The 12,280-nt window shown below is 41.5% G+C and overlaps 1 protein-coding gene across 1 annotated transcript in view; it reads left to right on the plus strand.

The window, feature by feature from the left end:
* LOC119907806 (ephrin type-A receptor 7) overlaps positions 1–12,280 on the plus strand; it is a 155,526-nt gene that overhangs the window by 88,839 nt on the left and 54,407 nt on the right. The gene's annotated exons all lie outside the window — the stretch shown is intronic.

Genomic DNA, 12,280 nt, shown 5'->3' on the forward strand with positions numbered 1-12,280 from the left:
TGCACACAACCATTATATAGGCACTCATATACATAATTACAGTGGATAAGCACACATAGATTTTCACCTTACATGATCCTGGTTCCCTCTAAGTGACTCTAGTAAGTGTCTTCCATGATTGAGGAGCGATCTGATTACCCTTGACCCCCTCTCGTTTAACAATTTGACATATTAGACTGAATGAACTGTTCTCCATTTTTTTTTTTTTCCCTCAGTTCTCGTCTTCTCTGCTGTACTTAAGGATATGCAGCAGCGCTCATCTATCTGCACTCTTGGGAATCAAATTTATCAGGCAGATTTGTCTATATCTGGGTCACAGTCTTTATGAAAATGGCTAGCTGATTTGGATGAGGCAAATGAATATGGAATGTCATTAGGAGGCGAGACTCATTCAAGTTACATCCCAGATTTGAATGGCTGATTCAAAAGAATCAAATGAAATCGCCGTGTCACAACAGACTGCAGGCTGAAGATTATGCTTGTTAATTTCCATAACCAGGCCATATTCCACACACACACACACACACACACACACACACACACACACACACACACACACACACACACACAAACGAGGGGTCGGCAACAAAACAAACTCTCTTCTACTCTCAATATCCTCACTAATGCTTCCACCAGTAAATGTGATTAGCTTTCAGTTATATTATTAAATGTTTAGGAAATGTAAGATCTAGGCATATGTGTCACAGTGAATTACTGAATCAACTGCAACATTGTTTTTTTCATGATTTCTTGCTGTTTTCTTTGCTTGGGGGTTCTTGTTTCCTACAGAAGCAGAGAAATATTGACATTTTCACTCTGTATGTTTTCACCACTCGGTGGTTGTTATATACAGCATACTCACAGTACAGACATACTGCAGACATGCACTTGATGAATATAAATATATGAAAAATTGGAAGTAGTGAAGAATGACATTACATATTGCCATTGCAAATGGGGAGAGATGTAAGTGTCTAAAAGGTTGCTGTGTGTTTAACCTTCAGCAGCATTACCAATCAATATTACTTCTCTTACCTAAGCTTATCTTCGCTCTCAGTTTGAAGGTGGAATTGTATTTTATGTATGACAGGCAGGAGAGACGGTGCGTGCGTGCGTGCGTGCGTGCGTGCGTGCGTGCGTGCGTGCGCACACACACACAGATGCAGCACAACAGCATGACTGTTGAAAAGGAGCAGAACATTGAATCTCAGTTTGTGAATGCTCGACCTGAAATTGCCTGACATTTGCATGCAAACATGTTTGCTGACTTGCGGCTGATACAGTTATAATGTAAATGACTGTGACGCTCCCCACTTTTGCTGAAATGCATACACACAAACATACACACGTACACAATATATTACCCTAACATTAACATTAACTGAACCTGTCTTTTTGCTGCAAGCTATTTTCCATGCAGGCTGGGTATGTGAAGTAAAGAGTGTGACTGGTACCGTCCATCTGGGTGTGATGGCAGTGATGATGATGATAATGTGTATCAGTGGGACGTGAAGGCTGAGAGCCTGCAGGACATCTTGCAATGCTTGACCGATCAATGCTAAATTTTCTTTTATGGTATATTACTGTTTGTCTTTCTCCCAAATCTCTCTTCTTTTGTTCTTTCTCTGTGTCCTTTTCTGTGTCCATCTTGTCGGTCTAAAGTCAGTTCGCTTTACAGTGTGATTTTGATTCTTAGACAGCATTTGAGACTTTTCACTCTTTGTGTGTGTGTGTGCTAGTGGCCACCTGTAACCCGTGTCTGCTTTTTCCACAAATGTGCTTGCATGCAGGTGGCATGATACTGGGATAGGCCTGGACATAGATAAATGCCTGTGTGGTTGAGCTAAATGGAAGCCATCAGTCACACACACACAGGGAAACAAAAACGGCACACACATCAACAGAACTGACTGTAGCACAAGGTTGCCGATCCCATTGTCAGGGTCATCTGATTGAGGTGAGGTTTGATGATGACAAAGTTAGGCTGTGAAGCACGAGGCCAGATTTTGATGATGTCACAATAAAACTAATTTTTGCCTTGCCGTTAAGACAGAGAAAGCATGGGGAGTGAGAGTGAGGCCACTCTCAAAGCATTGAGCATATTTGTTTTGGATTACCTGATTGTGAAGAGTCTCAAATGCATGGTATATGATCATTTGTAAAACCCACGCATTAATAAAAACTGAGAGCAGGTTAAAGGGCACGAGGCATGCAATTCCATTCAATACCCCAAACAATATGTGTGCTTATTGCAGCTCACTCTGGATAAGAACAGCTAAATACCTGAAATGTAAATGAGCAGTGCATGTGTGTGTCTGTGAGATGAGTAGGGGAGAAATGAAGGCAATAATATCCTTAAATTGTTCCCTCTCAGTCTTTTGTTCCACAGCGTCTGATAAATCCTGTGAAAATGATAGCTAGGGCAAAAGTAGGGATGGCGAATAATAGACAAAAGGGAGAGAGTGTGGCAGAGATCAAACATAAAAGAGGGAGGGCAGGGGGGCGGGCGGGAGAGTGGGCAGCGTTTGGCAGGGAGCAGAGCTGATAACAGTCGAGAGCTATTTGAGAAGATGAGATGGGAGAAAGGTAAACGTCAGAGTGACATGGGCATTAGAGAGAACGGTGAAAACATTGGTAAAGAAAAAGAGGCTCTGTCAACAGTCAATGATTGACTTCTGTGTGTATAAGTTTGTGTCTGTTGCATTTTGTATATCAGTGTCTCAGCGCACTAGCAGTGTGTGTTCATATTTTATGTTATTATGTGTTATATATAGTCATGCACCAAGTCACCAAAGCAAATTCCTTGAAGCTGATTCTGATTCTGACTTTTGTTTAGTGCTAATTAGCAATGTTTGCATGCTAGCAGGCTAAAATATAAATGTGAACCTGGTAAAATATCACCTGCTTCCTTTCTGTGTGAAACAAACAGTACAGACCTGGCACTTCAGTGCTGTGATGTAACACGACTGTTACGTCCCGGTGGCATCCAGGGGATGCGGGAGTAACGGCTAGTTTGAATTCCTTTTGAATTGAAGCCTTTTGTTGTGTCTGTTTTGTGATGGAACCACTCCGGTACTGTTAAATGTTCTTTGTCTAAGTGGACGTCTGTGTGAGAAATCCAGTGAATGAATCTGTGGTTATATACATTCACACATTACATACATATTACATTTGTGTGTGTATCTCCATACATACGTGCTATATTCAGCATGTCTTCGTTGGCAGAATTAGACATGTCTCCAGCTTAAAGGAGCTATATGTAAGTTTTTGATTTTAATAAATCAAATTTTCATTTGGCTCAAAACTCACTTAAAAATGAAGCACACGTCTGTTTTCTCCGTTGCTTGCATCAGCCACTATTCTGCTTTTAATGTGAGGTCTCCAGGTCGGATTCAACTCTGTGCGCGCTCCCGAGCCTCTCAGACTACAGCGACAACACGGCAGCTAACATACAGTCCATTAACACCTTAAAACAACCAGCTCACAGCAAAACACAGGCTCCACGTAAGGATACAAAACAACAATAAAGGTTTATGTACTGAAGCCCATCAGACCAAACAGGTTCAGATTATGTCGAGTAAGAACAAAGTGATCATTAGTAAAGCTGGAGAAACACAGATAAGTCATGTTAGCTCGCGGCTAACGCCGAGCAGTTGCTTATGTTGTCCAGTACAAAGTTATATCGCTTTCCACATTACTTCACCAACTCAAATGCGACCCATGTTACTATCTTGTGTACCACTATTGATTTAGCCTGCAACAAAGGATTTAATGGCAAAAAGCAAATGTGGAGCGATTTGTTTACTAATGTTAGCCTATAGAGATGCAGCCAGGAGCAGCCAGCTAATGCTACAGTAGCTCGGACCTGCCGCTGTTTGCTTCATTACGTTCAGTTTAGGTTTGTTGTGGTTTTACCAATACTCAGGTACACAGCTTCTCCACCTCTCTGTCGCTGTAACTAACGTGCCCCACATAACATAAAACACTACAACAAAACGGTCACAACAACCCAGAGGAAGAGCCATCCACTATCACTAGTTAGAGTAAAGTTACACACAGTGACACAATCACATTATAATATCCATTCCAGCTCACTAACCGTTTCATTATCATCCAATACATGTAGCTGTGCTGACACTGCTGAGCCTCCGGTGAAAGATACACAGATAGTAAAGATAGTTACTGAAAAGCAGCAGGCGAGCTAACGATGTAGCACGTCGGCTAAATGCAGTAAATGTTACGTGATCACGTAACAAGCATGGATTAGTTCAACCTACAGTTGATAAAACTATTAGAGTAAGGTTGCAGTGGGAGTTTACCTGAGTTTCCAGCTCTGTCTGTTCTCCCTGTCTGTCTATAGCCGCTATCACTCTGCCTTTTTTCGGGAGTATTGATCCGATATGCGGCTCGCTGCGCTGAAAAAAAGGTCCGGCGCTGGTGTTGATCTGCCTCTGAGATGGGAACATCGAAGTAACAGAGCCTGAACATGTTTGAAGAAAAGCCACGGCCTGCATGCTGGTGTTCCTGCGTTTACTGTGGTATTTCTGTATGAAAGTGGACGTGTTTCGGATTATGCTCGCCCATGAGTTCAAGCGAGCACGCGTGCGAGCACGCGTACGAGCACACGCCTGATTGCAATCTTAGAACCACACCGCTAGTGGCCGCTGAAAACTACATAATGCCCCTTTTAAAGCTCGTACACAGCACCGCTGACATTAATAACCCTGGCGGCATTGTTCGCTAGTTATCCTCCTGTGTTCTCTGTGTGATGCCAGTCTGTGGTAACCAGGGCAGAACATAGAATAAAATGATAAAGTAAAGCATTGACCTGAATGGCATGGCTCAGAGCTCTCTCCCCGATTACACTGTGAGGCAGCAGCCAGTCAGTGGGTAGACTTGAATGAGGTCTTTACTTTGAGCTGATAACAGGGATTTATGCTGTAATTCATGGCTTGGTCATATCTTCAAAGCAGCTAGACAAGCAGACAGGTTATGACACTGCATGTAGCGCATGAGAAAATTGTTGTCTCCAAAAAGCAGACCTTGGAAAGTGTCTCGAAATTGCTTTTTTCATCAGTCACTTAATGTCAGTCTATACCACTAGAAAACCAAAGCCTGATTACTGAAGATGTGATACTTTAAAGTGCGCTGCTTTGTACAGAGCCCAGAGGTGTCATTGAGAGAAAATAATTTGTGCACACAAACTACTTAATTCTTGCTTTCGATTTAATATTGTTTTTGGTGTGAGACAGATGCTTTTAAGCTCTATCTCTTGCTCTCTAGCCACCCAAACGAAGCCACAAAGCCACTTCTTACTAAAACAGTAGTTGTATTTGTTACCTTGTTCCCCCACAATCGAACCCTGAGACAAAAGCCTCTATTTGTGTGGCTTAAGGTGGCGGGGTACGCACACAGACCTCTCCTAAATCCCTACATCCCTTTCATGTATGTTGTGTTCAGCCTGTTTCACTTTGCTTGAGAGCACAAATTAAGTAATCTGTGCACACATTATCAAATCAAGTGCATGAATTAGTAATTCAAGGGCACAATTAAATAATTCGAGAGCAGGGATTAGTTTTTTCTGCATGACACCTCCGTGGTTGCTTTATTCAAGCTAATGATATATACCTATTCATGTATTTTGTTTCTTCTGGAAAATGTGCTTACAACAGACTTTATTGTACATTACTTACAGCGGCAGACAGCTCTGGGGTTTTGTGGCCTCTGTACTTGTTTTTCTTACAAAAGAAAGAAGCACTTTCGCTGGCACTAAGAACTGAGATCTATCATAACAGATTTTGATTGTCTGTCTACTGAAGATAGAGATGTGTATCACATACTTTTAGCCACATGTGTGGTGTGGCTATAGAGATGTACACATGTCATCTATTGCATGTCTGTCCCATAGACTGTATGCAAGAAGTGGACGTAGCCACCATGACATCACCCATTTGTTTGTGGACTACCGTTACAAAGCCTAGTGTTAGGCAGATGGGCCGTTACCATCTTGTTTTTTTGGAACCAGAAATGTATGAGAGGGTGGAAATAGGGAGGAATACCCATTGCTACACCTGGTAAGTCATCATGGTAGTGACTCGTCAATCACAAAGTAGCCACACTCTAAAGCATAGCCTACTTTATCATCTATTTTACTCTAAATGGGACCATAATTTACAAAATGAACATCATGCTGTATTCAAGAAGACTTGAAACTAGCGATTAAGACCATACACCCATTAGGAAAGTGTTTACTGAGATAATAAATCAAGCGAGAAGAAGGATCATTTTCTCATAAGCTTACATACAATTTTTTGCAACCAGTGGAATTGCCCCCTGCTGGCCATGAGAAAGAATGCAGATTTAAGACACTAATGCATACACATTTGAGACCAGGAGGTTCCAGCTTGGTCTGTCCGTCCTGGGAGAGGGATTCCTCCTGTGTTGCTTTTCCTGAAGTTTCTTTTTATTACCTTAAAAACGGGTTTTTGGGACTGAGGCTGTTGTATGCTGTACAGATTGTAAAACCCTTTGAATCAGATTTGTAATATTGGGCCTATATTAATAAAATTTACTTGCAATGGCAGTCAGTCCAGCACTTTGGTCCAGACTGAATTTTTTTCTAAAGGATAAATTGCCATGAAGTTTTATACAGACATTAATAGAAGATGAGCAGATGAAGATGAACTCTAATAGTGCCACCATCAGGATGACATTTTCAGCAAACACTTTGACAAAGATTGCTGTCAACATACATTGTTGGGATGTCTCAGAATGAATTGGACAAACTTTTGTGATTGATAATTACTGTTAATTAGCAATTTTTTGCATGTTAACCAGCTAAAGCCTAGTTCACACTACACAATTTTAAGCCCGATTTGCCGGTTGGCAAGCTCAGTGACCGTCGTGCTGTGACCAGTGGTAAATCAGTGATCGATCGGCAGTCGCCAGTCGCTATGTGTGAACTACTCAAGGACGCGTCAATACGGCTCCCCAACACATTTCTGACACATCGCAGATGTCTGCCAGATATCTAGCATGCCAAATATCTGGAGAAGTCGGCCGACTCGACATCCACATCCAGCCAATGAGAGCAGGCAGCTGACAGAGCAGGGAGCTACTCACTGTAAAACACTTTTTACTCACCTCCAGCTCTCTCTGTAGCACAGACAACCCCTGCTACCTGCATGTGCTAATCCTTTCTTTCACCCATATTTTTTGTCTTTGTTATTATAAAAGATACCAATTATAAACAGCTGTTTGGTTCACCTCATTTCCCGTTTCACATTTCACGTGTGTTTTCTTGACATAACGTGGTTTGGAGACCAGCGTCAGGTGACAGTCGTTGTTAGCTCGTGTAGTGTGACCCCCTGTCACCGATCAGTCACGTAGTGTGAACGCCACAACGACTTCAGACTCCCGTCACAAGAAGGCAAGTTGTGTTGCATGGCCATCGGCCGACGCTGAAAATTGTGTCTGCACAAGCCTTAAGTCACCGAGATGGTGACAATGGAAAACATAATAACAGCTAAACATCAGCATGTTAAACTATTTGTCTTGTTGCTTTAACAACCCGTACATTTCACTGCTATACATAAGAATATTTTTATATTAATGAAATAATAGTTTTTTTTAATATATCAGAAAAAAACATATACGTAAGGTATGTGTTTTTTGTGATATCTAAAAAAATAATAATACACACATTCTGCCACTTTTGCCACTGACATTAGAGGGAACAAGGTATCTCAAACAGGGTGCTTTACCAGCTGTTTCTGGGGAAAGAGCATTTTTCATTCATTTTGTTCAACTTATGGAGTCTGGGGATTCTCGCTGGCAACACTCCAAACCCATTTCCCTAGGCTCCAGGATATTCTAAATCTACTCTACATTTGGTCTGGAGTTAATATCGCCAGACCTTTTGTTCTGGTCCAAATCTTCAGCTAAAGTCCCATTATTTAGTAAATACTGGCTTTTTGGGGTGACTGCTTCCATCCAATTCAGTCAATTTTCGCTTGCCCACTTCAGTCAGACTCATCTGAGCACAAAACCTCATCATTTCATATTTTATAATTTGATCTAACCTGGAACACTTTACCAATCATTCATTTCTCCCCAGCTCGCCTACCTGTCTGACCTAGTGTTTCGTGTGTGTGTGTGTGTGTGTGTGTGTGTGTGTGTGTGGAAAAGACCTTAAACTGTTTGCTGGCAATGAGAATTTACTTTGTGGATGTTAAAGCTGCCTACAAGCTGAAAGACTTAGCATTAGAATCAGCGTCAGCTACACAGAGTGCACTGATCTGAATTAAAGCCCGCTGAATTATTGATTTTCACCTGCTGGAATCACATCCCGTCTCCTTGTATCTCCCCGCCAGGCCTTAACCTCTTTTTGTCTCTCTCTTTTTGTTCCATGCCTTTATAAACCTCTGCGTAAAAAATGTGCTTTGGTTGTGTATATGTGCAAATGTTTGGTTTTGCTTGAGTATTTGTGTTTATACCTCAGTGGATATGCTGTGTGTGTGTGTGTGTGTGTGTGTGTGTGTGTGTCTAACACAAACCTCTTTTAGTGTTATTAATATTAATTAATGTGTGCTGTCATGGAGGCAAAGAAACAATTCATTGCTCACATTTATTGTATTAAGTGCTTCATGATTTATTAATGGGCGTGTTTAAGGTTAGAGCAAAGAAAGGGAAGGGAAAATAAGAGAAAAGGGCAAACTATAAATTGAGTCCTCCTTCAAAGACAAAAGTCTATTAAAGTAATTTGTGAGCTCATTGAAATGTGGATTTTTTGGCCTTTTAGTTTTTATTCATCGGATTGTGAAACTGTTGGCATATCTCAAAGTATCATTTTGATTATAAATATTTTATTTTCATTTATCTGATTAGAGTGAAGCTTATCCTACCACCCACAGGTGAACAATGCTACTGTTGTATATATGCCCACTATAGACGACCTTAGTCTCACTCACTGTCACTGCTCTTTTCAGTGTTTCTCATCTGTATGCGTTGCATGTCTGTGCTTATCTGTTTTTCTGCCTCTGTCTATCTGTCAAGCTGAAGGAGTCCACTCCTTCCTCCCTGTTTAATCTCCTTTCTTTCTACAGTACGCAGCCTACCATCTTTCTGTCTCTAACACACCATCTGTCTGTCTTGTTGGTGTCTCTGTCTTTCCTAACTATCTCTCACAGCAGTTGCCCCCCCACCCCCAATAGGACTTGGCATGTCGCTGTATATCTATATTATTACACCTCGAAGAAAGATGTCTGTATACGTGTGTGTGTGTGTGTGTGTGTGTACATGCGCTACCATGTTCCATTTAATCGAGGCTCCCAGTTGGCACATAGGACAAATTGATCAGTTGGTTTGCCAGCTGTCCTGGCAGATCTCTCCGTCTGTCTCTGTTTCTCCAACTACCCTTCTCCCTTTCTCTTTCTAACGTTCTCATTTCCGGTTTAACTTGTATGACTCAGCAATGAAAATGCAATGGGATGAAAAATTGTAATGATTGGAGTGGTCATCCTTACAAGCATCTTCTTTTTCTTTTACTGTTGGATGCATTTTAGAGATTCCACATTCTCCTATTGGCAGATGGCTGCTGGCCCATTTTGACAGTCGTGACCTTTCCTGGCATTGGCTGTTGGTGTGCCTTTGAATGATCCTTTGCTGTGGAGAATGATGGGCAGGACGCAAAGCCAGCTCCTTTTGTTATCTGAGCTACACATATTGTCTTGATGCACCCCTATCATTAGGCACACATTTCCAAGGTGGGTTGGCAAAATGTGTATTCACCCTGAATTGAAGAGATAAGTCAGAATTGCAGCCACCCCTGAATATGGCTAGCTTGCTTTTAAACATGATAGGTAGAAAATGCAAAACCCATTTCTGTTCTCATATATCTATGCATAATTTTGTCTTGATTCAGGCGCTATTCACGCTTGATGTCCTTGGCTTGGTGAGCGAAGGATAGTGGCAGCACGGTCAGGAACAAAGAGAATCTACCCCAGAGCCGCTTGACAGCGTGTGTGTGTGTGTTTCTGTTATGTCCCCATGCTTGGCTGTGTGGTGAGCTGAAAGCGAGAAGCTTTTCTCTGTGTATGTCAGATATTAGAAAGTCGATTACAAGGTTCTTACAGCCTCGGATACACAACTCACAGGCATACACACACTCGCTCTGGTCTGAGCCAGGAGAGGCTGATGAGGCCTGCTAATCGATGTGTGATGGCAGGCCTTTTGTGCGTGTTTGTGTTTTGTTAGAATGGCTGAGTAAAAGAGGTGGGATAACAGAGGCCCCTTCATTGTGTGCTTGTGTCTTGATGAACGTCCATAAGCCAAAATCATTTTAGGACAGCAGCTTGCCTGTCTCACACACAAGCCTGTCATCTCCTCTGTGCCTAATTGACTGAATTCTAGTGTGACATAGTGCCAGAGGTGGGAGAGATGCTCTTGTATCTTTCTCCACAAAACTCCACTTACTGTTGAACCTGGTTCCAGGGCACCAAATCTCTGCCCATACCTCAAATTCTGTCACACAGTCCTTATAGGTCTGCTGTTGCTCTCTTGAATGGCTGGCTCTGTAGTTGGATAAACGACCTAGCCAAGCACAGCCTTCGTGGGCGGAATTAAAGTTCTCTGAGAGTCCAACAGTTTCAGGTTATCTCAAATTATTACAGTGATGTTCAAATTGTTTGTTCATAATATATTAAACCACACATAACCATAAAATAGATCTATTTATTTAAATGCATGTTGCATGCAGAACTCTACAAACATGATGAGGTAGCTGACTTACATTGTTAACAACAGCTAATATTAAAATTAGTTAGCTAGCTTGCTAATGGTAGCCAGTCAGTAGACACAACCTTGAATAGGTAATCTTGATGGCTTAAACTATTTGTCTTCCTTAAACAGCCTTTTTGTTTTAGTTAAGTGTCCAATAGTGAGATTGCTCCCTGAGGTGTCCTCACGCAGGAAAACTATGGATTTTGTGTTGTGGAGGTCTTCAACTTTGCCGTGTCTATTATTTTCTTATATCTAGGACCTTCAATGTGTGTTGTCACTTATTTAAACAACAAATTGTCTTTTGGTAAACAACATGTATTCTCAGTCCCAACTGCCATCCTTTGTAAACTTGCTTAACACAATAGATAATTCTGCTCACTGGCTAGCGCAGTCGTTCCTCCCACAGAAAACACAGAACAAGAAGCCATGACTTTATCATGAAGTGCTTACAAAATGCCCTTTCAGTATGGATATCCCATCCTTCTACTCAAAGCTGGGGAGTTAATGCATGGAAAATGAAACCCTTTGGAGGTTATGTGTTTTTAATTGGAGGAGAGAGTTAAATTTGGGGAATAAGACTAGAGGTGTGGGTGAGAGAGAGAGACGAGGAGGGGAGAAAAGTAGAATGCAAAGCAGAGATGCAAAAGAAAGCAATGAGGAGTGTGAAGGGGATAAAAAAAGACGGATGTATTAGGAGAACAGAAAGAAAGCTGAGGAGAGAAAGGAAAAGAGGGGGAGAGCATACCAAAGCTGTTAATGTAGACCTGCTGTTTAGAATACAGTCTCAGAAGAGAGGACACCAGATCATCGAGCGGTAGCTGGCTCCGTGATTTCACACCCATTATCACCTGCTACAAAGGCATGGCAAGTGGAAAATGAAACTGCATAGAGGGAGAGTGTAAAATAACCTCTTTTATTCTGAGTGTGTTTGTGCATCGCTCGTTGTCACACATGCATTGATAAACTTCTGCTACATGGTGTTCTTGTGTGTTCTTGTCTGCTGTCCATGTAAGGTCGTGAGTGCTTGTCACTCTTTCCAACATTCTTACCTTTTGTTGTCTCTCTCTTGTGTGCAGTAGTTGGGTGATACTGATCATAGAAGGAGATAATTGAAAAGACTACCAAATAAAGTAGGAAATTTGGAAAACAATGCCTGCACTTTGACTCTGTTTGTTTTCATTTGCATAGCTGGTTCAATTCAGTAGGAGCCTTTGATGCCATTTGCCAAGGCCACTGGATCATGCGTAATGTGAGAATTGTGTTTGTCAGATGGATTTAGCTGAAGTCTCCGCTACTTTTCTCCTCTAATCATATCTTTTATCTCGTTGTACTTCCCTGTGGATTCACTTGCTTTCAAGTTTTACTCTACTCATTCTTAATTTTCTCTCATGAATTGAAAGGGAAATAAGAGCTTTTTTCCCTAGGATTTAAAATGATGCTGTGCTCTGTGTATTACTAACTTTCTGTGCAAAGAAGTGAAAATGCTTAAGTGATATAAAAT

Source organism: Micropterus salmoides, unplaced genomic scaffold (assembly GCF_014851395.1).
Source record: "Micropterus salmoides isolate LMB-PRFRI ecotype aquatic unplaced genomic scaffold, ASM1485139v1 Ms_hic_scaffold_17, whole genome shotgun sequence".
Lineage (NCBI taxonomy): Eukaryota > Metazoa > Chordata > Actinopteri > Centrarchiformes > Centrarchidae > Micropterus > Micropterus salmoides.